General features: G+C 44.0%; 1 protein-coding gene across 1 annotated transcript in view; it reads right to left on the bottom strand.

Annotated features, from left to right (window-relative positions):
- The window catches only part of TRIM44 (tripartite motif containing 44), a 96,485-nt gene that overhangs the window by 62,617 nt on the left and 12,268 nt on the right, over positions 1-21,600 (bottom strand). The gene's annotated exons all lie outside the window — the stretch shown is intronic.

The raw sequence follows: 21,600 nt of genomic DNA, 5'->3' as shown, positions 1-21,600 counted from the left end.
GATCTCCATCTGTAAATGGAGTTCATTCCCCACATAGAAAGGATGACAGCGAGGCTGTTTTTGTTGCCACTCCAGCAGCAGCATAACTCTCCCTCACATTTCTGTAGAGCCTTCGAAACACTTAAGTCCCAGGCTGCTCCCAAGTCTACATTTCATGCCACTAGGCTGGAAGCGTAGAGGTCTGGCTTTATATTTAAACAGGAGATTCTGTGCAGCAGAGTCCTAGATTAATCCCTGTAGGCTAAATGACTGATGGATTCAGAGGTGTGGTGAACCAAAGCTAAACATACTTAATAAACCTGACAAGATCAATTACCGGATAGCAAGTGGGACATTATCTCATTTACCAAAGATTAGGATAAAGCAGTTAAAGTAAAAGTAAAATTATTTTAACTTGGAAGGTCTCAAAATTGGCATAAAAAACAGACTCGAGGTAAACAAAGGTTTTCTACTGCAGCAAGGTGAAGGACCCAACAGTTAACAACAAAAACTACCTGGCCACGACAGTACACTTCACAGCACTTTGTCTGAGGGCTTGTCTACACTACGGGCAGCAATCGATCCAGCGGGGGTCAATTTATTGTATCTAGTATAGACACAATAAATCGACAATATTGTGTCTAGTATAGAAACAATAAATTGACCGCTGATCGCTCTAGCATCGACTCCTGTACTCCATCTCAACGAAAAGCATAAGGGGAATCAACAGGAGAGCATCTCGTGAAGACACTGCGGTAGAGTAGATCTAAGTATGTCGACTTCAGCTATGTTATTCACATAGCTGAAGTTGCTTAACTTAGATTGATTCCCCCTTCTCCACCCATAGCGTAGACCAGCCCTTAGGCTTGGTCTGTTCTACAGACTTATGTTGGTATAACTATGTTGCTCAGGGGTGTGGAAAGTCCATATTCCTGAGTGATGTGGTTACATTGACCTAACCCCTAGTCTAGACAGTGCTAGGTCGATGGGAGAGCTTTTCCCGCTGACATAGCTACTGCCTCTCGGGGAGAAGCTCTCCTGTCGGCATAGGTAGTCTCTTCACTAAGGCTATGTCTACACTACCACTCATGTCGGCAAAACTTATGTCACTTAGGGATATGAATATTCTACCGCCCCGAGCGACATAAGTTATGCCGGCATAAGCAGTAGCGTGCACAGCGCTACGTTGGTGGGAAAGCTTCTCCTGCCAACATAGCTACCACCACTCACTGGGGGTGGATTAATGTCTACAGGAGAACTCTCTCTCATCAGCACAGAGCAGCTACAAGAGAGATCTTACAACGATGCAGCTGCATCAGTACAGCTGCGCCAAAGTAAGCTCTCTAGTGTAGACATAGCCTAAGCGCTACAGTGGTGCAGCTGTGCCACTGCAGTGTTGGATGTGCAGATAAGCCCTTAGTTGCGCAAGTGGTATGGGATGAACACTGCACATAGTTTTCCCTGTAGTTCCTCTAGGATATGGATATCAAAGAAGGGCCACACCAATTAAGTAAAGAAATTGGAACTAGATCATTCATTGCCACAGCATCCTTTTCTTTATGAACTTCAAGTAATTTTCTCTCTCTACTATTTTCAGCCTGGTAAAGAAAGTCCTGCAAATATACAATCCTGGCATTATATTTACTTGTCATCCTTTGCCATGATGATTATTGATGAATAGACTAATGATTTTACTTACTAATTTTTTTTTAAGTCATTTGCTCACCCTGGAAGGACAGAATTTTGCAAGACTAGTGTTTACATAGATAGTTAGCTTTGAAGAAAGGTCCCTGACTGACAGCCCTGGAGGTTGAAGTCTTTTTGTCCACAGAACAGATACAGCCCTGGCAGCAGCAGTCTAAGCCTCCCCCTACATTGACTCAAAAGGCCCTAGCCACACCCTTGAGCGAAAGTATACTTCAAAACATGATCTGACCACTATGTAATTGGGAGTAACTCCACTTACATCAACGAAGTTTCAACGGTGTAAGCGAGTTTGGAATCAGGTTGTGTGTCTGTAAAGGCCCTTGGCACATAACTGGCACCATGTAAATAAATAATAATACATATTTTTTAAAAAGACACATCAAGATGACTGCATGAGTCACAAAACTGAGAACAGGAACACGTTCGTTATGCTGACAACCCATTTTCACACTCCTCATGTAAAGGTTCTGTTAATCCTGACGAATATTCAGTTTCCTCCGAACAGGGGCATGTAACTTAATGCATAAATTCACACTTCCTAAATAGGAAGGCTTGCCAGAGCCTTCAGACTATGGCAGTTTTTCCATATGCTTTTTGCTTTAATGGAAAATTTTTCCTTATTCTTTTTTAATAAATTGGAAAAAGAGCAATAATGAAGATTGTCCATTTCAGCCTTTACGTGCATGTACAAAATGCTAAGGTCATCTACATCTGTCACCAAATCAATGCCAAAAGGACTCCCTATTCTCCCACCTCAAAGGGAAACTCTCAAAACACTTTTTCCGCAGACCAAAAAGCTTTTCCCAAGATGACAGTAATAAAATAATAAAGATAGAACAAATTCATTTGTATTGGGAGGTTGGGACCTCACTGTACTAGCCATGGTACAAACTCTTAGTAAAACAGACAATCCCTGCCCCCAAGATCTTACAATCTAAATAGACAAGATAAAGGAAGCATTCTCCTCATTTTAGAGAGGGGAAACTGAGGCACAGAGTGATTAAAAGCTCATTTCCCATTTAGGCACCAAAATAGATGGATTTTAGAGAGCTCAGGATTTTGGGTGCTAAGTTGATCTGAAAGTTTAACCACAAATGTAGGGGAGCTTCTGGATGTTGAGCAGTTTTGAAGATCTGGCCCCAGCTGTGGGTGCTGAGAACTTCAAAAATCTGGACTTAAGTGACTTTACCCAAAGTTGCACTAAAAGTCTTTCGCAGGAAAAGGAACGGAACCGAGATTTCTGGAACCTCAGTCCAATGCCTTAACCACAAGACCATCCTTCCTCGCATACACCTTGCAACATACCCTGTGGGAAAATAGTCTCAGATTCAAGTGCAGTAAGAGGAGCAGTGAGCTCCAGAGTGAATGGCCCTCCTCTGGGACCAGCCTTCCCTCAGACCTCAGACTTACAAACCAGGAGGCTGTGAGCTCAACTCTGCCAGCTGATCTTAAATGCCAAGTTGGAGCCTGAATAGGCTGCTTCTGCACTGGCAAAACTGGACCCATTAGTTCAGCATCCATATTGCAACACTGTTGTTTGCAATAGTGGATAGCCTACAGTTAGATGATGCTGTAGCAAGAGCAGCATTTCTACACTCCAGCCCTCACCACTGTGCCCACCAGCAGAGAATTAGGCATCCACTTCTTTCCTAGCACAGGCAAGCTGAGTGGGAGATGATCTCCAAGATCCAGGATTAAAACTACAAAAGGTTTTCTTTTCCAACACCATGATTTACCCATGGAGACCAACTGAAAGCATGACACGTTACAACATGCTCCATGTGAAATCCTGGTCATTACGCAGGCAGCCACTCTCTCACTAGCTGAAGTCTGAGTTACCTTCTCAGGTTGCCCCACAAGGAGTGCATTGTGGTAATGCAACCAGAGTCCTTATTTGTCTCACACATAAAAGAAATAAAGAAATTCATAGCCAAAGGGGGCATGACCTTTCCTCAGAGGAACATTCAATAGCTCCTCAGAACAGAGATGGTCTTTATCTGTGCCTTGTGCATCAGCGAGAATACAGTCAGACCTTAAGAAAAACTCTGATCTTACGTTCTCCTTTCCTAAATATACTGGGGCCAAGCAGAATGTGTAAGATCAGATCACCCCTGTTCAGACTGACAGATCTAGCCTAGGAGTTGTACTATGATGTGTTCTGGAAGGAAGACATCACTCCATAGCAGAGACCCTCCAAGATTTTAGGGAAATGAGGTGCAAACGAAAGACAGTTTAAGTTTAAGTCGGCACCTAAGACATATGGGCAGTTTGGAAGTGCAAAAGAACAGATGAACCTTTCAACTGCAGTATTACCTCAGGTTAAGATGAAACAGGGGAGCGAGGGGAAGAGAGAATACAACCTTTTCAAATCCAGTAGTTTTCTGAAAAATAATTAGACTAAATAACATCACTTTGTTTATAGAGCATCCTTCATCTCAAAGCACTTTCCAAACATAGATGAATCTAAAAACTTGTAGTGGATTAGAGTAATCCTTTACCAAAATGCAGTCACTTCTGGAATCAAACTCAGCAGCTCCTGTTTTACCACTACAGAACAAGAGCACTGTGCGCAAGTGAAACTGAAGACAGAATTTAGTTAGGGAGAATTAAATTCCTATTGTTAGAATTTGGCCAGCACACCAAGTTTAACCCCCCCTTGGCGATGTGGGGGGAGCAGCAGGAGAGTGGGGTGGGGGGAGGTATTTTTTCATGCTTTGTGTGTATAAAAGATCTTCTGCACTTTCCACAGTATGCATCCGATGAAGTGAGCTGTAGCTCACGAAAGCTTATGCTCAAATAAATTGGTTAGTCTCTAAGGTGCCACAAGTACTCCTTTTCTTTTTAGTAAATGGGGGGTCAGGTGCAGGGCATCTTTGAAATCTACACTGCTTCACAACCCCCTCCCCCCCAAAATGTACTTCCAACGTCTGAGTGACTGCAGCAGCACAGCCCTTGAGTGCAGGACGAGGACAACCTATAAATCTAGACTTGGGTGAAGTTTTTTGGCTGAAACTTTTTTTGGCTGAAAAACAGGGATTTGGTGACGCACATGTTTTGCAAAGCTGACACACTTTACTGCACACTATTCAAACCCTGCTCCAAAAGACAGAATTATTAATTTCTTCATGGGCAACACCCCTGTGAGATGAGGCAGTATTATCTCACAGAAGGGGAAACAGGCACAGAGCACTTAGGTCAGGATAATCTACTACTTAGGGATGCCCAATCTGAGACAACTAGGACCTGGTTTTTTCAGAATACATTGCCTCATATAGCATTTCATATATTCAAAGCACAGCTCCCACTGACTTCACTTGCAGCTGAGTGCTCAAGACTCCTGCAAATTATACACCAGGGTCTCAAGTCAGGCACCCAGAAACTGAGGCACGCACAATTAGTGGCCACTTGTAAAAAATCTGGTTTAAGTGACTTGCCCAATATCACATAAGAATTCTGTGGCAGAGGCAGGGATTGTGAAACTAGCAAACCAGATGCCAGCTCATCCCAAGGTCCCCATGCCTCTGTTGAATACTGACAAATACATGGCTGAACTCAGTCTGGCTCATCTCTGTGTTAGCATTGTTAAAACAGGATTTAGAATTATAAGAATGTGTTTAGACTTTATTGAACGCTCGTGAGTTGCTGCGTGCATTAATCTCACTGATAAGATCTGTATCCCATATGGTAAGGTAATATTTGAATATTGGCATTTTAAGCCTTTGTAACTGTGTAAATCACCAGAAAGGAGAGAGACATTAATGAAAGTGAAATGCTGGTCTCCAACAGAAAGTGTTATGACCTGCCTGACAAGGAATGCCCCTGGACACCAGATGGACTGAAGTGGAACATTAAAGAGGACAAAAGACTTTTCTTTTGTTTTCTCTTTTCCTGGGGGCAGAGCCAGGAAGAGAATTCTTGCAAGTTAATTCCTCCCATCAGCTGAGTTTGCCGCTCAAAACAGAAGGAAGAAACAGAATAAAAGCCTCTAATAAGGAGGAACTGCATCTCATTGCTACTTGGACAATGGGGAAAAAGGTTTCTAGGAAAAAGTAAGGAATCACCAGCTGCTTAGCCTGGGTTAGCCCTTTAAGACAACAGAGCATGTTCATTGTAGAAGTTTCTTTCACCTTTTGAAAATTTAAGAGTGTAACTCATTTGTATATATGTTTACCTGCTGTAACCTTGTAAATAACATTTCCTTTTCCTATTGATAAATCCATATAGTTTATTATAGGATTGGCTACAAGTGTTTTGTGTGAGATCTACAGTGCAACTGACCTGGGAGAAGTGACTGGTCCTTTGGGACTAGAAGTAACCTGAATACTGCTGTGATTCATGGTGTAAGTGACCATCTATCACAAAAGTAGACTTGCCTAGGTGACAAGATAGATTGGAGCAATCAAGAGGACTGTCTATGACACCATGTTTAAGCCGTTATAGTGCTTAAGGCATTCATAATTGATAACTGGTTGGTGAAATCTAAGTATAGAACTCACCGCCAATCTGGGATTTGTGCCCTGGTTCTTAACAGTCTGCCCCAAAGTTTCATGACAGGAACAGAATCCAGTTCTCTAGGACAGCATTCAACTGCCTAAACCAAGAGACTCTCCTTTTTATTCCTGCAATCCCCTGCCTCATTCACCATACATCTACCAACTTCTGCAACAAACAAAGCAGGGGGTTCTACAGACAACAGCCTCATTTACTACACAATCCTCATCACTCCCACCATGTGCACTGAATGAAGCTGGGCCTCTGGAAAATATAGTTTGTGATCATGTAATTAAAAACTATATCCTAATGCCTATACACACAAGGGGGCTGAACTAAGGCTGCACCAAGCAACCTTAATTCTGGCATTTCCTAAATATCAAATGTTTGACTTTGCAAGCTTAATGCTCTTTTAATCTAGTTTTGCGTGTTTAATCTCCTCAGTGTTTTTTTTTTAAACAAACTGAAAAAACAGAAATTCCATAACGTGGAATCATACTGACAGCCATGTGGGTCATTAGAAGAGTTGGAACCTTTAGATCCACTGCACAGACCACTTCCACATGAGCAAACGGAGTAAATTATAGCAATAGTAGGTTGTCATCCTCTATAAGGACCACTACGGATTAGAGAAGGATGAGGTTTCACATATATATGCTGACTGCAGGAGGAATGGTGAGACTCAGGAATCTTGGGTTTCTTTCCAGGGTCAGGCGGGGTGTGCACTATAGTGTACACAAACCCCTCGGAGCATCCTCCCCCAAGCTGGGACCTCTTCGGCCCCATCCTCTACAGCCTGTTCCTGTCCCAGTCCTGTCACTTCCTCATTCCAGTCTTATTTTCCTTGCCTACCCTGTCCCAGTCTATACTCCTAAGGCTTCTCATCCCCGTCACAGTCTTCTAGCACAGCCAGTCCTAGTCTCCCCATCCTAGCTCCTTCTCTGATCTGCCTCTACCCTCCTGTCCTCACCCACTCTCCAATCATTCTCTCCCTGCATTCCCAGCCCCTTCCATTGGCTCCCAATCCTAGTTTTCCTTCCTCTGCTCCTCAGAGAATCTCCTTCTCCCTCCTCCTACCACATCCCCAGCTCCTTGTATGATCTATTGCCCTAGCTAGTCCCAGTTCTACCCCCACACCCCAGCTCCACCATATCTGTCACCACTCCCCTTCTAAGTCCATTCTTCCCACACTGGTTCCCAGTCCCAGTCTCCCACACCCATTTCCCTTGCTTGCTCACACCCACTGCCTCTCTTCCCCTGTCCCAGTCAGCAAGTACCACTCCCTACGCTCCGCAGTTCCCAGTCTCTGTTTCCCAAGCATAACTCCCAGTCATTCCCTCCAATCCAGTCCCACCAGCCTCCTTGTCCCAATCTACTCTTCCCCTCCTGGCCCCAGTCCAGCTCTTGTCCCCTCTGTACTCAAATCAGGCAGTTTCTTCCTCCACACTATATGGGCATGGTGGGGGTGGGGGTGGGGGTGGGGGGAAGAGAAAGGAGTTACAGGGGGAAGAGGTGAAGGTCATTGAGAGCACAGGAAAAACAGGTTCCCTGCTCTCAGGTCCAGTCCCTAGTCTTATTCCAACCTGGAGCAACAAGCAAAAGGCACATCCTGACACAGAGGATACCACCCTGTCAAATGTCAAGTCTCTGCACCAAAGTAACAGTATGCTAGAGCTTCTCAAGAAAAGGTTACCAACATTTTATTTTTCTAAAAAACGTTGCAAAACATCTTTTCCCCCTTAACTTCATTCTCAAAAATGGCCGAACTGTTTTGGCTAAAAAGTTTCAAACAAACCCAGTCTCAGATGGACACTTGGCATGGAAAAATTCAGTGTGACCAGTTAAAGTTGGGTTTCAGAGTAGCAGCCGTGTTAGTCTGTATCCGCAAAAAGAACAGGAGTACTTGGGGCACTTTAGAGACTAACGAATTTGTTTGGGCCCACGAAAGCTTATGCTCAAATAAATTTGTTAGTCTCTAAGGTGCCACAAGTACTTCTGTTCTTTTTGCAGTTAAAGTTGGCTATAGTTATAACCAACTGAAAACGGTCTTATAATAGAAAGTCCCAGGCAACCTTTATAGTAAGCAGTGCTACCAGCCCCACCTATATCAGTTAAAAACGAGAAGGAAAAAAAATAGAACTAACACCACACACAAAACACAATAGCTTTGTAGGTATCATTCTTTGAGCCTCGGACAGGTAGTCCCAGATCTGCTGGCAGGGCTGTTATCAGCAAGTAGCAAGACAGGATACATTTCCCCCTTTAATCGACACTATTAGATAATCATGGAAACCTGTGCTGGAAGTACTCCTTGAAAACACTCACAGGGCATTCTCCAGCAAAAACTTTCAAGGGTCAAGGGCAGAAAGCAGCACAAATAGAAAGCTGAAATAGCTCACTTGCTTCTGAAGCATTCATCCTATTAGCCAGACTACCTGCCAGGTATAAAGAAAGCCATTCTGTGCCCCACCTTATGAGGAAAGGACTGAAATGAAAGTAGAATTGAAACTACAGATCTAATAATAAAAATCAAGGCAAGAGTACTTCTACCTCAGATACTCATTTGAATGGTCGCTGTTCTTGGGGAAAAGAAAAAGAAAAGAAAAGAAAAAAATAAAAGCACTTCTCTGAGAATCTGCCCTGTCCCAGCCAGCACAGAGGGCAGGCACAGTAGCACCAGCACACTAGGGGTTTGAACTTCATAAGCATGAAGTGAAAATGTCTTCATTTGTTCTTGATAGATTTTATCCTGCTGCCTTCCAGGGCTCTGATTTGCCATAGAAATGATGGATTTTGTTGACATTTTGAGTTTAATTAGAGGGCTGGATCTGCATGTCAAAAAACACTCCCTGAACAGCGTTTTTTCAAAAAATGAAACAAAAACACCTGACTAACAAGCGCCATGTCTCAAATAAATCTGCAACCCCCAGATAATTTCTAAAACCAGGTTCTCTCTATATATTAGGGCAGAACCAAAGATGGAAACTGGCAGCACAGGGCCCACCCAGGTTCCACTGCTCCCCCAGACTACATGGCAGGGGTTCCCTCTGGACATCTGCTGGTCAGCTAGCTCTTGTTAAAGCATCATCTGTCAGTACATTGGAGATAGGAATGAGAAAGGCAGCAAGGGGGGGTAACTTTGCCTAGTGAGGAGGTTTGTAATTTGATTGTAAATAGAACATTCCTTTTTTTGGTTTCTCCAATGTATCCACTACATTAAAGAGAAGTGGCCATAACCTGACAGATCCTCGTCTACACTGGACACACAATGGCTCAGCTGAACCACTGTAACGTTCAACAGTCCCAGGTAGCCACACTAATCATCATGCTTTGTGTAAAACAAATTCAGTGTATTCCCACACAGCACTCACATCACTGTATTACCAGTCAGTTGAGAGTACGTACCCTACAGTTCCCAGCACAGCTCTCTGACATAGGGGTTTGTCAGAGCAGCAATCCATGCTTGGAGTTTTGAATTTTCAAAATATAAACTCTGTAAGCTGCAATTCCATTGTATAAAACAGTGGGTATTTTGTAAAATTAATGCAGATTAGCAGTGCATAAAAAGGTGTAGGGGGAGCTGACAGCAACTCCTATATTTAGCTTGCCTAACACTTCCCAAAATAAAAGATTCTTGCAACTTGTGAGAGACACTCCAACACCTCCATGTTTGCAGCAGGCCTTTGAAACGCAGCTACAGGAAAGCTCTCTGGCTCGAGAAGTGCCTTTTCTTTGTCCTTTGAAAGGACAGTGGGTTTTCCAGATATATTAACTGCTAACAATCGTCATTTCCCTTCTCTTGCTTGTATTCCTCAGGAATATGGGGAGAGAATGCTCAAGTAATAATTGAACACACACATTCTAATGAGCCATGCCCACCCTGCCACCAAAGCAGTAGTACACTGCACAGTGAGAATGCCTGAGAGCTGCTGGAATGGGCAAGAGGGCAAAGAGAGCCTGGATGGCTCCTGATCCCCTGCCTCCATCCATCAAACCCAGCACATGGCCCCATACCCCTCCCTGGAGGTACCACCTGGGGCAGGAATCAGGAAGAAAGAGAGCTGTGTCACGCTCATCACAAGTACTCTCTAGAGTAGACCCAGAAACCCATTTCCCAACCCCCGAGATAGTACCTCAGCTGGCAGCAGGAGAGAGGAGTTGTGTCCTGTGAGTCCAACATTACTTGGCCAAAACAAACTACGTTGAGAAGTGGGGGGAGGGAGGGGAGAAAAAGAGGCCTTACACTGAATTTGATGGCGTCTCTTTGTAACATGGTAACTTATGAGCACTGCCTCCCATCAAACTACAAAATTTCAGGGAATGCTCTAAGCATCAAGAACCCTGTTTATTTGGTGAAAATCAGAAAATCAGAACGGAAAAATGGGGGGCACACAGAACCCTTGGCATCTGGTCAGCAAACTCAACAGCTTCTTCAACCAGCTCTGCAACTGGTTGCAGAGCTGCAACTATATATCAAACCAGTTATAAATACTGACACAATGAATGATTTATCAGACAGAAAGAAAAGAAATAATCGGGGAGGGGATGCACAGAGCCCCAGCATTGGAGTAGCAAATAAGAAGCTTGGAGGGGGAGGGGGAGTGGAGGAGAAATACAATGAGCTCAGAAGTAATGAAGTGTGCAACCCTCTAATGTATGTACTGTAATACATTATGTATCTAAACAAGAAATGCTCTAAGACTGCACACATTGCACTTTATAAACACAGAAAAAACTCATACATAAAAAGTTACAGAACCTGCAATATAATAAATCAGGATTACAGAAGACCTTGAACAGAGCAGTTGCAAGAGCAATCACAAGACTGCCGGGAGGACTAGTACAATAGCCATACTTCCTTTGTACTCCAGCACTGCAATAGGGATGAGCCTGGGGAAACTGAGGTACAGAGCCTAAGGATATGTCTATACTGCATGCTTTTTTTGGCAGTGTAGAGAATATGTACATGCATAGCCCCCCAGCACAGAATAGTTGTGTAGACCATGAGACCTGGGCCATACAGCTTAGCTGAACAGGCCCAAAGGGTATGGGTATGTATGTATGTGAGTTTTGCAAGGTCCTAGGGTGGCCAGGTGTCCTGTTTTCGATCAGAAAGACTGGTTGGAAGGGGGACCTGTCGGTGTCCAGTCAGATCTACTGACTGGACACCCAAAGTCCATTTACAGCAGGTGGGGGGAGGCACCTAGTCATTACCCACACCAGCCCCACTCAGCTGGAGCCGCCTCCTACCTGCATTGGGCAGCTGCAGCTCCCAGCCCCGGCTCTGCAGGGGGAAGAGCAGCGAGCGATGGGGGTAGAGTGAAAGAGGAGCAAACGGGGGGTGGGAACTCGGAGGAAGGGGCAGGGCAAGGGAGGAGTGTGCAGTTTTTATATATTACAAAATTGGCAACTCTATATGTAAGCCCCTTTGTTTTCAGTTTAAACCTATTTTTACTGAAAAATTCCCAGGTTTTTACAAAAAATATTATCCAGTTTTTTCTGATTTTCACCCTACTTTTGTATCATTTAAATATATAAAAAACCAACTTGTTTTATTAGGACAATACAATACGTTGCATGAGATATATGTATTACGATAATACATTAAGTTGGGTGTATATGCAAAGCGGTCTGTTGAAGTAAGGCTATATATTAGTCTAGAAGATACATGCAATAAAGAAACAGGCACGCATGCAAGCTCTGAAGTGCGTACGCATCTGAACATATTGATGAATCTCACAACCACCAGATACACATTTCAAGCTGTTAGCAGATAATGGTTTAAAGATTTGACACATTAAATGGGAAGAAAATGAAAACCTGTATCAGAATACATTTCAGAACACAAGGAAGTATTCAAGTTTTAAAAAAAAAACAAACAGGAGAAAAGTATGAAGTGAGTGTATGTGCTGCAAATGGTGTGGCCCAATTATTAAATGTAAATATTTATAGGTTAATAGTTCTAAGTCTACAACAGTAAACTGTTTACTCAAATGAAAAAAGTTTTATTTAGGGATTAGAGATGTATTGTTTTCTCAAACTCAGAGGTGGCATTGTGTTTTGAGTTCTGTTTTAGTTCTGCAGCCAACCACTTAAATGCTTTGAATTCCGTTCATCAATCTACCGAATACTTATTTCTCCTGTCTTTCCAGCCACCAAAATAAACCCCGATATTTACCCAGAAAAATTAACAGGTTTTTGCACCGATTTTCACCTGTTGTGGTGGTGGTGGTGGTGGTAAACAAACACTGATAAATTCCTGGGAAAAATTAAATAATAAAAACTGAAAATGAAGGGCCCTATGTACACAACTCTCTAGTAGCTAGGGTTCCCAACTTTGGTTGGACAAATTCCTGGAGATTTTATCACAGTACATAATCTTTAATTACAGATTAATCTTTAATTCCTGGAGACTCCAGGACAATCCTGGAGGGCAGGCAAACCTACTAGTAACCCAAACCATGCCTTCCCATCTACACTGCTTTTTACCAGTGTAGTGTCCCTGCTGCCTCCCCATTGCCCGAGTCTTTCCTGCAGCTGGAAAAGGCTCCAGCAGTAGGGAAAGACTCTGGCAGCTCCCCCCGCTGAAGCCTTTCTCCACTGCCTCACCTCTGCCAGAACCCTTCACTGACACATGTAGCTATACACACACACACACACACACACACACACACACACACAGTGTGGACACAGCCTGCTTTTCACTATGGCATATACATGTACACTACATGTCGCCACCAGAGGTGTGTAGCATAGATGGAGCCTATGCCTTGCCCAAAGTCAAACCAAGTCTGTTGTAGAACAGGGAGTTGGATCCATGTCTCCAGACACACAGAGCTTTATTCTTCACTGTCTTTCACCTCGAGCAGTCATTTACACCATTATGTCATCTGCTAGTTTAGGCGACAGCTCCTACTGGACAGACATTCAGTTTCTGAACCAGACACTCCAAAAAAGCAAAACGCAGTCAACCTACCCTCCAATTAAAACTGGAATCTCCACTCATGACTAGAAACCAATTCAAGCAACTTTGGGAACAGTCTTTCACAGACATCCTACTTCATCTGTTTACAGTGCAGTTTAGTCCCATTAAAAATGATGGTTCTGACAATAGCTTAGCAGCTCATTAGTACACTGTGCATTTGCCTTTTGATGGCTAGTCATCAGGCCGTGTGAGGTCAGTTTGCCAGTGTAAATGTACAGCAACTGCCCTGATTTAACAAAACCTAAGAAAGAGCTGATTAGTAATGGACATTCAGCCAACGTTTTATTGTTTCTAGAATATAGCCATTTGTTTAGAATGTTATGAGGAAAGAATACAGCAACGCATTAGAAGAATCACGTGGCTTCAGTGGATTTGTCCTCCCTTTCTGTGTGTGTGTAGAAAGGGTCTCTAAATAATACTTTAACCATCTTAGGAATAGGCAGCACAAAGCACTACAGACATAGCCCCAATCCACTCCAAGAATCATGGCTGCCTAATGTTATTGGATTTCTGCAATTCTCCTACCCACTCCTCTCAAAACCTAGAGAAACAATTCCGCTCTAGGAGTAATCACATAGGAAGTGGGTGGTTGAAAGTGACACGAAAGGTTTGTGGAGGCTCTTTGTTCAGGCAGGCACTATATTTAAAACTGATGTAGAACATATTTCATTCGGTTTACAGAGACAAAAGAGGATTCATTCCCCAACCAAACGAGTCCACTTATTTCAAAGTGAAAGACAGTTGAAACGTCAGCCCCTTGGTTTCCCCACCCAAGCGCTTTCTAGTTCTGGTGCAAGACTGCAAATGTAACTTCTTGATCGGAAGCACCATTCACACCCTTCTCCCCCACCCACCCTCGCGCCCCAGCTAACACAAGTGGTACAGCACTCGTGGTAGCGCAATAGTGAGAAATTTTTAAGGCGGGGGAAAAAAAAAATGTCTTGTATAGACCAAGCCAAAGACAGTTACGACACAACCTTAGCACAGCCCCTATTAGTTCACCTAGTAAAGGAGCAATCTACATACTTAATGGCCAGGCTGGAGTCTCACCTGTGGCAACATGCAGGATGCACATACAGCAAGGGCATCTGTGGGGAGATTGCTACCTTATGGACTCTCGTTATTACATTTTCCTTTCCTAGTAAAAATCAGGATTAAACATTCGTTGCAAGAGACATCTCAGTAAAATCGCTGCAGCAGCTTGATGAGGGCTCAGAGAAAAACAGAGAAGGCCTCATTGTTTGCATCTCTGCCAAAAGCTGGGCTTGCTATGTGCACTTCACAATAGAAGCTGCCTCAGTCCCAACCAATCAGACGGTGGAGATTGCTTGGTTGTCCATTGCGCTCCACTTTTCCCGGCACTGGGACAATTCATTTGGACAGTACACATTCTAAGGTTTTTTTTGCAGCACTGAGGGTGAACTTACAAATGGTGGAAGAATGCTTTCCAATAACAGAACTAGTAGCCAGGGACCCCACAGTTACGTGCAAGTCTGCCATTCACCCAGCAACTGCCACATCTGACTGCTGAATGTATGATGACACTACCTCATTTCTCTAGTTGTTTGAAGAGGGGGATGGACTAGCTACCAAATGCCAGTTACAAGTGATCAATCCAGTTGCAGCCTTACAGTTTGCCACACCCCATGCTTGGAGTCCAAAGTTACCCCAACAATAAATAATTTACATTTATGTTGCAGCTTCCTCAAATTAAGGTTCCAATTCTGTTCCCATAGAAGTCGGTGACTAGAAGACTAGAGTTCAATGCCCTGCTCTGCCACAGACATGCTGAGAGACCTTGGGCAAGTTGCTTTGTTCTCTGTGCCTCAGTTTTCCCCATCCATATAATGGGATAGTAGTTCTTCTCTACCACAGAAAGGTGTTATGAGGATAAATATATACATTACAGATTGTGAGGTGCTCAAATGGTAAGGTACTTATACAACTCCCACTATCAAAGACTGATAAGAGGACCATGATTTGGGAACACGCTATCCAATAGCAGCACTGGGGGAAGGGGAGGGGGTAGTAATTTTGATAGGCAAAAAGTGATTTATACCAACTGGAATTTAGCTGGAACACCACGATTATCACCACCTCTGCCCTTACCAAATTCATGACCACTAGTGGTCAACGCTTGTTTTATATCTCACTTGAGGGAAAACACGCACCAGTGCCACACTGGGGCATGAGTTCTGCACTGACCAAGGAGGAAACACTCCACTCAGTGAATCATTAACCTTGCTTCCTGGGAGGTCTCCCATTCAGAGAGTGAACTGGCATGACCCAGTTTAGCCTGCAGAATCTGACAGGGTCACACCAATGCCAATACCATCAATAAACTTAAAAAAAAAACCAAAAAACCCAAACCCAGCTTTTCCTGTTCATGGTAACAGGGTTGTCAATATTATTAGTGCCCTTTCCTCTGTGGGGATTTCAATTACGGATCAATGAAATCTGCGTTACTCCGGTGGGAAATTAGCAATTGTATGAACTAACTACAGGACCCTTCCCTATGATGCCATTATCCCCTACCCCTTTCTCCTTTTGCATTGTATACATTTGCCCGGCATATAACAAGTGAGCCAGTGAATGATCCCAGAGATTAAATTAGATTCTGAATGCATCCGATGAAGTGAGCTGTAGCTCACGAAAGCTTATGCTCAAATAAATTGGTTAGTCTCTAAGGTGCCACTAGTACTCCTTTTCTTTTTGCAGATACAGACTAACATGACTGCTACTCTGAAAACTGTCAGATCGTTATCTACAAGTCAGATCTTGTTAATTCGTAAAAATGTAGGGTTAAGCCTCTTTTTTAATGCAAGCAAGGCACCTCAGCCCAAACTGAACAGGCGGATGAACTAGGCAAAGGGAAGACGACTGTCAAATGTAACGCTCAGCTGCTTTGTCACTATTATTACAGTAAAGTTTTATAAGTAGGTAGCAAGGGTCTTAAATTAAACGTCACATATCATCTGGCACTAGAAACATGAAATGTAGTTTCCTATAGGGAAAAAAAGAGTCTGACAGCTCTGCTCTGCTCGTCAAAAATGGAATTTGCGTCATAATCAGGTGTTCAGGCAAATGAATCACCATTTGGCAGAGACCGTTACTGAAAACTACTTGCTAAAACTTTAGATGAAGAGGCAATTTTTTAGTTGTATTGAACTGTTTAAAGCCCACACTTCTCTGTCAGTAACAATAAAACAGAAGAGGTGACCAAGAACTCTTCACGGCTTTAAAAAATAAAGTTGACATTTAAAAAAGGCCATTTAACCTTCTCCCCTTCCTGCTTCTCCTTCCCTACCAAACAAAAGGTACATCCTGCAACTATTTCCCTTTTAGACAAGTCGGGGACTGTTGCTGCCTTTTTGTGCTGGCTCCAGAAAGGTTGATAACCAGGAACACAGGCTGGCCAATGAGCTGCTGAGCATGTGTCGGGTCACAAAGCCATGAAGCTTTTGCTTGTATTTATGGTCAGCATTTTAGAAGAACTTTACAGTTTTAGTCTGGGCCTTTTATTCATTCTTTGTTTGGATTTCTTTTATTATATAATCATACAATGGCCTCATCCAATTCTCTAGGCACCTTTGACAAACCTGTTAAATACACAAACAGAAAAGTTAACCTCCCTACATTGCTGTTATACAGCCAACATACATCGCTTCACAGACAAGAAGCAAAGGTGGGCCTGAAGGCTAACAAACAAGTTCCAAAGGCTCCACACCAAATCATTCTTCTCCAAGGAAACCGCCTGCTGGATGCAAGGATTGTAGATCTCTCCAGACAACTAGACAGACTTATGTGCAGCGCTGGGGAAGAACGGGCGGTTATGATACATGTAGGTACCGATGATATTGGGAAAGGTAGGAGAGGAGTGCTGGAGACCAAATTTAGGCAGCTATGTAAGAGATTAAAACCCAATACCTCCATGGTAACATTCTCTGAAATGCTTCCAGTTCCACATATAGGGCCAGTTAGACAGGCAGAACTGCAGAGTCTCAAAGCATAGATGAGACAATGGTGTAGAAAGGAGGGTTTTAGATTTATTAGGAACTGGGGAACCCTTTGGGAAAGGAGGAGCCTAGACAGGAAGGATTGGCTGCACCTAAACCACAAAACGGAACCAGAATGCTGGCATGTAAAATTTAAAAGGTCGTAGAAGTGTTTTTAAACTAAGGGCTGGGGGAAACCTGACAGGTATGGAGTAGCACACAGTTCAGACAGATGCATCCTATAGTGGAGGATCTATTATCAGGGATTTTCTATATCCTAGCAAAGAGGAGCGGATAGAAGTTGATAGAGTACAGGGAGGAACTGAAGAGAAAAGGTCAAATGAAAAAGAGTCCCATTCAATGACATCATTTGGAGGGCAGACAACTAAAAAGTGCTTGTATACAAATGGTAAAAATTTAAATACTAAAATGGGTTAACTTGAGTGCCTGGTATTAAATGAGGATATCGATATAATAGGCATCACAGAAACTTTGTGGAACAATGATAATCAATACCAGAGTACAAAATATATAGGAATGACAGAGTAGGTCGTGCTGGTGGTGGAATGGCACTATATATGTGAAAGAAAGCACAAAGCCAAACATAGCAAAACTCTTAAATGAACCAAACTATACACAGAATCTCTATGGATAGAAATTCCATACTTGAATAACAAGAGTATAGCAATAGGAATACACTACTGACAACTGGACTAGGACTAGGACTGTGATGGTGAAAGTGAAATGCTAAGGGAAATTAGAGAGGATTTAAACATAGAAAACTCAATAATAATGGCTGATTTCAACTACCCTCATATTGACTGGGTACATGTCACCTCAGGGCAGGATGCAGATTTAACGTTTCTAGACACCATTAATGACTGTTTCTTGGAACAGCTGGTCCTGGAACCCACAAGGGTTCCAGGACCAGCTTGTCCCTAGGCGTCTGGCTGCCTAAGGACACCCTGGATGACAGGGGATGGATCGTTTGATGGTTGCCCTGTTCTGTTCATTCCTTTTGAGCATCTGGTGTTGGCTGCTGTCAGAGGATGGGATACTGGGCTAGATGGACCATTTGTTTGACCCAATATGGCCATTCTTACGTTCTAAGGCAGGGGTCAGCAACCTATGGCATGCGTGCCAAAGATGACACACGAGCCGATTTTTAATGGCACGCTGCTGCCTGCTGGGTCCCAGCCACCGGCCCCGCTCAGGCTGCTGCCGAACCCAGGCCGGGACCCCAGCAGGCAGCAGCGAGCCATTAAAAATCCTGCCCGCCCCAGCCCGGTCTTCTCCGCCCCCGCAGGGGCAGGGTGAAGAAGCTTGGTCCTGCCGGCTGCTGCTGCAGGGCAGGCAAGCTCCCCTCTCCCCCGCCTCTTCCCTGAGCATGCTGGGTTCCTGCCCCTCCTCCGCTCCCTCCCTGCTGCCCATCAGCTGATGGCCCTTGCGAGGGAGGGGAAGGAGTGGAGCCGTAGCACATGCGCGCTGCTCCAGGGAGGAGGCGGAGAAGGGGGGGGAAGGGGCCGTGGAGTGGAATCAGGGCATATCCCCTCCAGCCCCCTGCCGTGAGCCGCTCTGGGCAGGGGGCTGGGAGCAACCCCAGGACCCTAGCCCACACCCCCAGCCCTCTGCCCTGACCCCTGCACCTCCCACATTCCCCACTCTGACCCTGAGCTCCAAACGGGAGCTCCTACCCCTCTCCCCACATTCTCATCTGCACCCCTCGCACCAAATGGGAGCTGCCCAGGTAAGCACTCCACATCCAAACCTCCCGCCACAACACTGAGCCCCCTCCCTCATTCTAGCTCCTGGCCAGACCCTACACCCCAACCCCCAGCCTGCTCCTTCACCCCCAGCCCTGTGCTCAGTGCAGAGAGAGAGGAAGAGAATGGGCTAGAACCAGGGAAAAGGTAGGTACCCACTCTGTGTGGGCAGGGCCAGGACCCCAGACTGGCAGCGGGCTGAGCTATACAGTCTGGGGTCCTGGCTGCCAGCTCCTCTCAGCCCGCTACTGGTCTAGGGTTCTGGCTGCCAGCCCCTTGCCAGCCAGGGTCCTGGCCGCAGGCCCCACCCAGCCTGCTGCCGGCTTAAGTGAACGGAACCCCAGGCTGGCAGCGGGCTGAGCAGGCCGGCGGCAGAAGATCAGCATTTTAAATTTAATTTTAAATGAAGCTTCTTAAACATTTTGAAAACCTTGTTTACTTTACATACGACAATAGTTTAGTTATATAATATATAGACTTATAAAGACAGATCTTCTAAAAAACATTAAAATGAATTACTGGCACGCAAAATCTTAAATTAAGGTGAATAAATGAAGACTCGGCACACCACTTCTGAAAGGTTGCCGACCCCTGTTCTAAGGTTTATCACCTCAGAATAAGAGTCAGCGTCTCTGAAAGCCAACTGTAAAAGATGAAGTACATAGGGAAATGGAAAGGTGGCGTAAAGATGGAGGCCATTCTTAAGGAGATATTCAAATAAGTGATCCTTAGAACTTTAGGTAAGCGTCCAAAATGGATCTCCAAACTTTTTAAGGTTCATCACTAGCCTAATCAGTCTCTCACCACTCCAGCCTCCTCTTCCTCCCACCCTCAAGACATTGAACCAATGCACAAAATAAATGGGTGTTTGCAAAAGCCAATTTATAATTCCCAAAAGAAAGCAGCCATATGCAGAAATTCCTAACATTATATGTTTACCTATTTCATCCATGCGCCTTAGGACCTTGAAGGAGTCTCTGGCCCTTCTCAACTTTTTAATTAAAGAAATAAAAGGCTATTTAAGAGAGGGGAGGAGGTTGCTGGAATCCATCCGAGTCCTAGCAGGGAAGGGAAGAGCTGCTAGATTTATATTAGATGAAATCATAAATCTTCATTCACCTTTTGCAGAGCTCTAAAGCTAAAAATAACTACAGTGCCTGCGGGACTTCAACATTTGGATTAATCAAGTCTTGTAGTGCTAGAGGGAAAAAACGCTACAGGAACAAAGTGCTGGATGATTTCTGGGCCAGAGCATTCAGGCAACGACGCAGTATCCAGAGAATGAACTGCCGTTTGTTTCTGGTTCAAGCAGATGTTCCAGGAGAATTACAGCAGGGGAAAGGAAAAAAAAAAAAAATCTCAGGTCACAAAAATAGTCCATTATAGAAGGAAAAATAGATGTTGGCCACAATGGAGGGGGGCAGTTAGCCACCCCAGATACTGTACCAAAGCCCAGTTAATGTGATATTTGGGTGTTAGTAGAAAATTTGTTACATTACAGTCCATGATCTTGTACGGTATACTCAGTGTCCATTTGATCACAACTTTCCTCCAGCTCATTTTGGAATTCCAGTACTGAACACCCCTTAGTATGGAGCAAGCAGAATACAATTACCACACACTATGCAAACCCTGGAAGTACTTACAAATAAGTAAATACATGATTTAGCAACTGCAGGGAAATATGGAAACAATCAGGAAACTTCAAGAGAATATAAGTGCACAGGATAAGAGATAAGGAAGATCTACCCAGTCACCTACAGTAGAACCTCAGAGTTACAAACATCTTGGGAATGGAGGTTGTTTGTAACTCTGAAATGTTCGTAATGCTGAACAAAATGTTATGGTTCTTTCAGAAGTTTATAACTGAACATTGACTTAATACAGCTTTGAAATCTAACTATGCAGAACAAAAATGCTGCTCTCCCTTTATATTTTTAGTAGTTTACATTTAACACAGTACTGTGCTTTATTCCCCCCCGCCTCCCTTTTTTTTTGGGGGGGGGGGGGTCTCTGCTTCTGTCTGATTGTGTACTTCTGGTTCCAAATGAGGTGTGTGATTGACTGGCAAGTTCGTAACTCTAGTGTTGGTAACTGACTGGTTCTACTGTACTCTATATATTACGGCACCTTTGTTATGCTACTATTTTGTCCCATTGTGTTTTCAATACATCAAGCAATGGGACTTGCTGCAACTTCCCTTAGGAGACTCCTCCATAATCTAATAGATCTTGCCACTTGGAAGTTTTTCCTGATAGCTGGTCTAAGGGTATGTCTACACAGCTGACGTTAAAGCGCTGCTGTGGCATCTGTGGCTGTGTAGTCGCGGTTCCAGCACTGTAATAAAGCCACCTCCAAGAGGAGAATAGCTCCCAGCACTTGTATAAACCACTTTAGCCTCAATTTTGCTGATGTAGTATGCCTTATACTTTCCACAATGTTGAGAAGTAGAAGCCCTCTTTCCTCTCTCCTGCTGAGTTGTTTGTCAATGATAATTCCCGTTTGTGGCTTCCCCTTCTGACCACCACTCCCAGGCCCTCAAATGAAGCTTTGCAGATGCCACTTCCATTGCAGTGTTTTGGCTAGCAAGTGGGAGTCCATGTTAATAACAGTGTATACCAGTAGGTAGTTCTTAGTCCACTCCCCGACTCTGCACTGGAATACGTACACTTGAAAGGTT

Source organism: Natator depressus, chromosome 6, assembly GCF_965152275.1.
Source record: "Natator depressus isolate rNatDep1 chromosome 6, rNatDep2.hap1, whole genome shotgun sequence".
Classification (NCBI taxonomy): domain Eukaryota; kingdom Metazoa; phylum Chordata; order Testudines; family Cheloniidae; genus Natator; species Natator depressus.
This window is presented reverse-complemented; position numbering and strand designations above follow the sequence as displayed.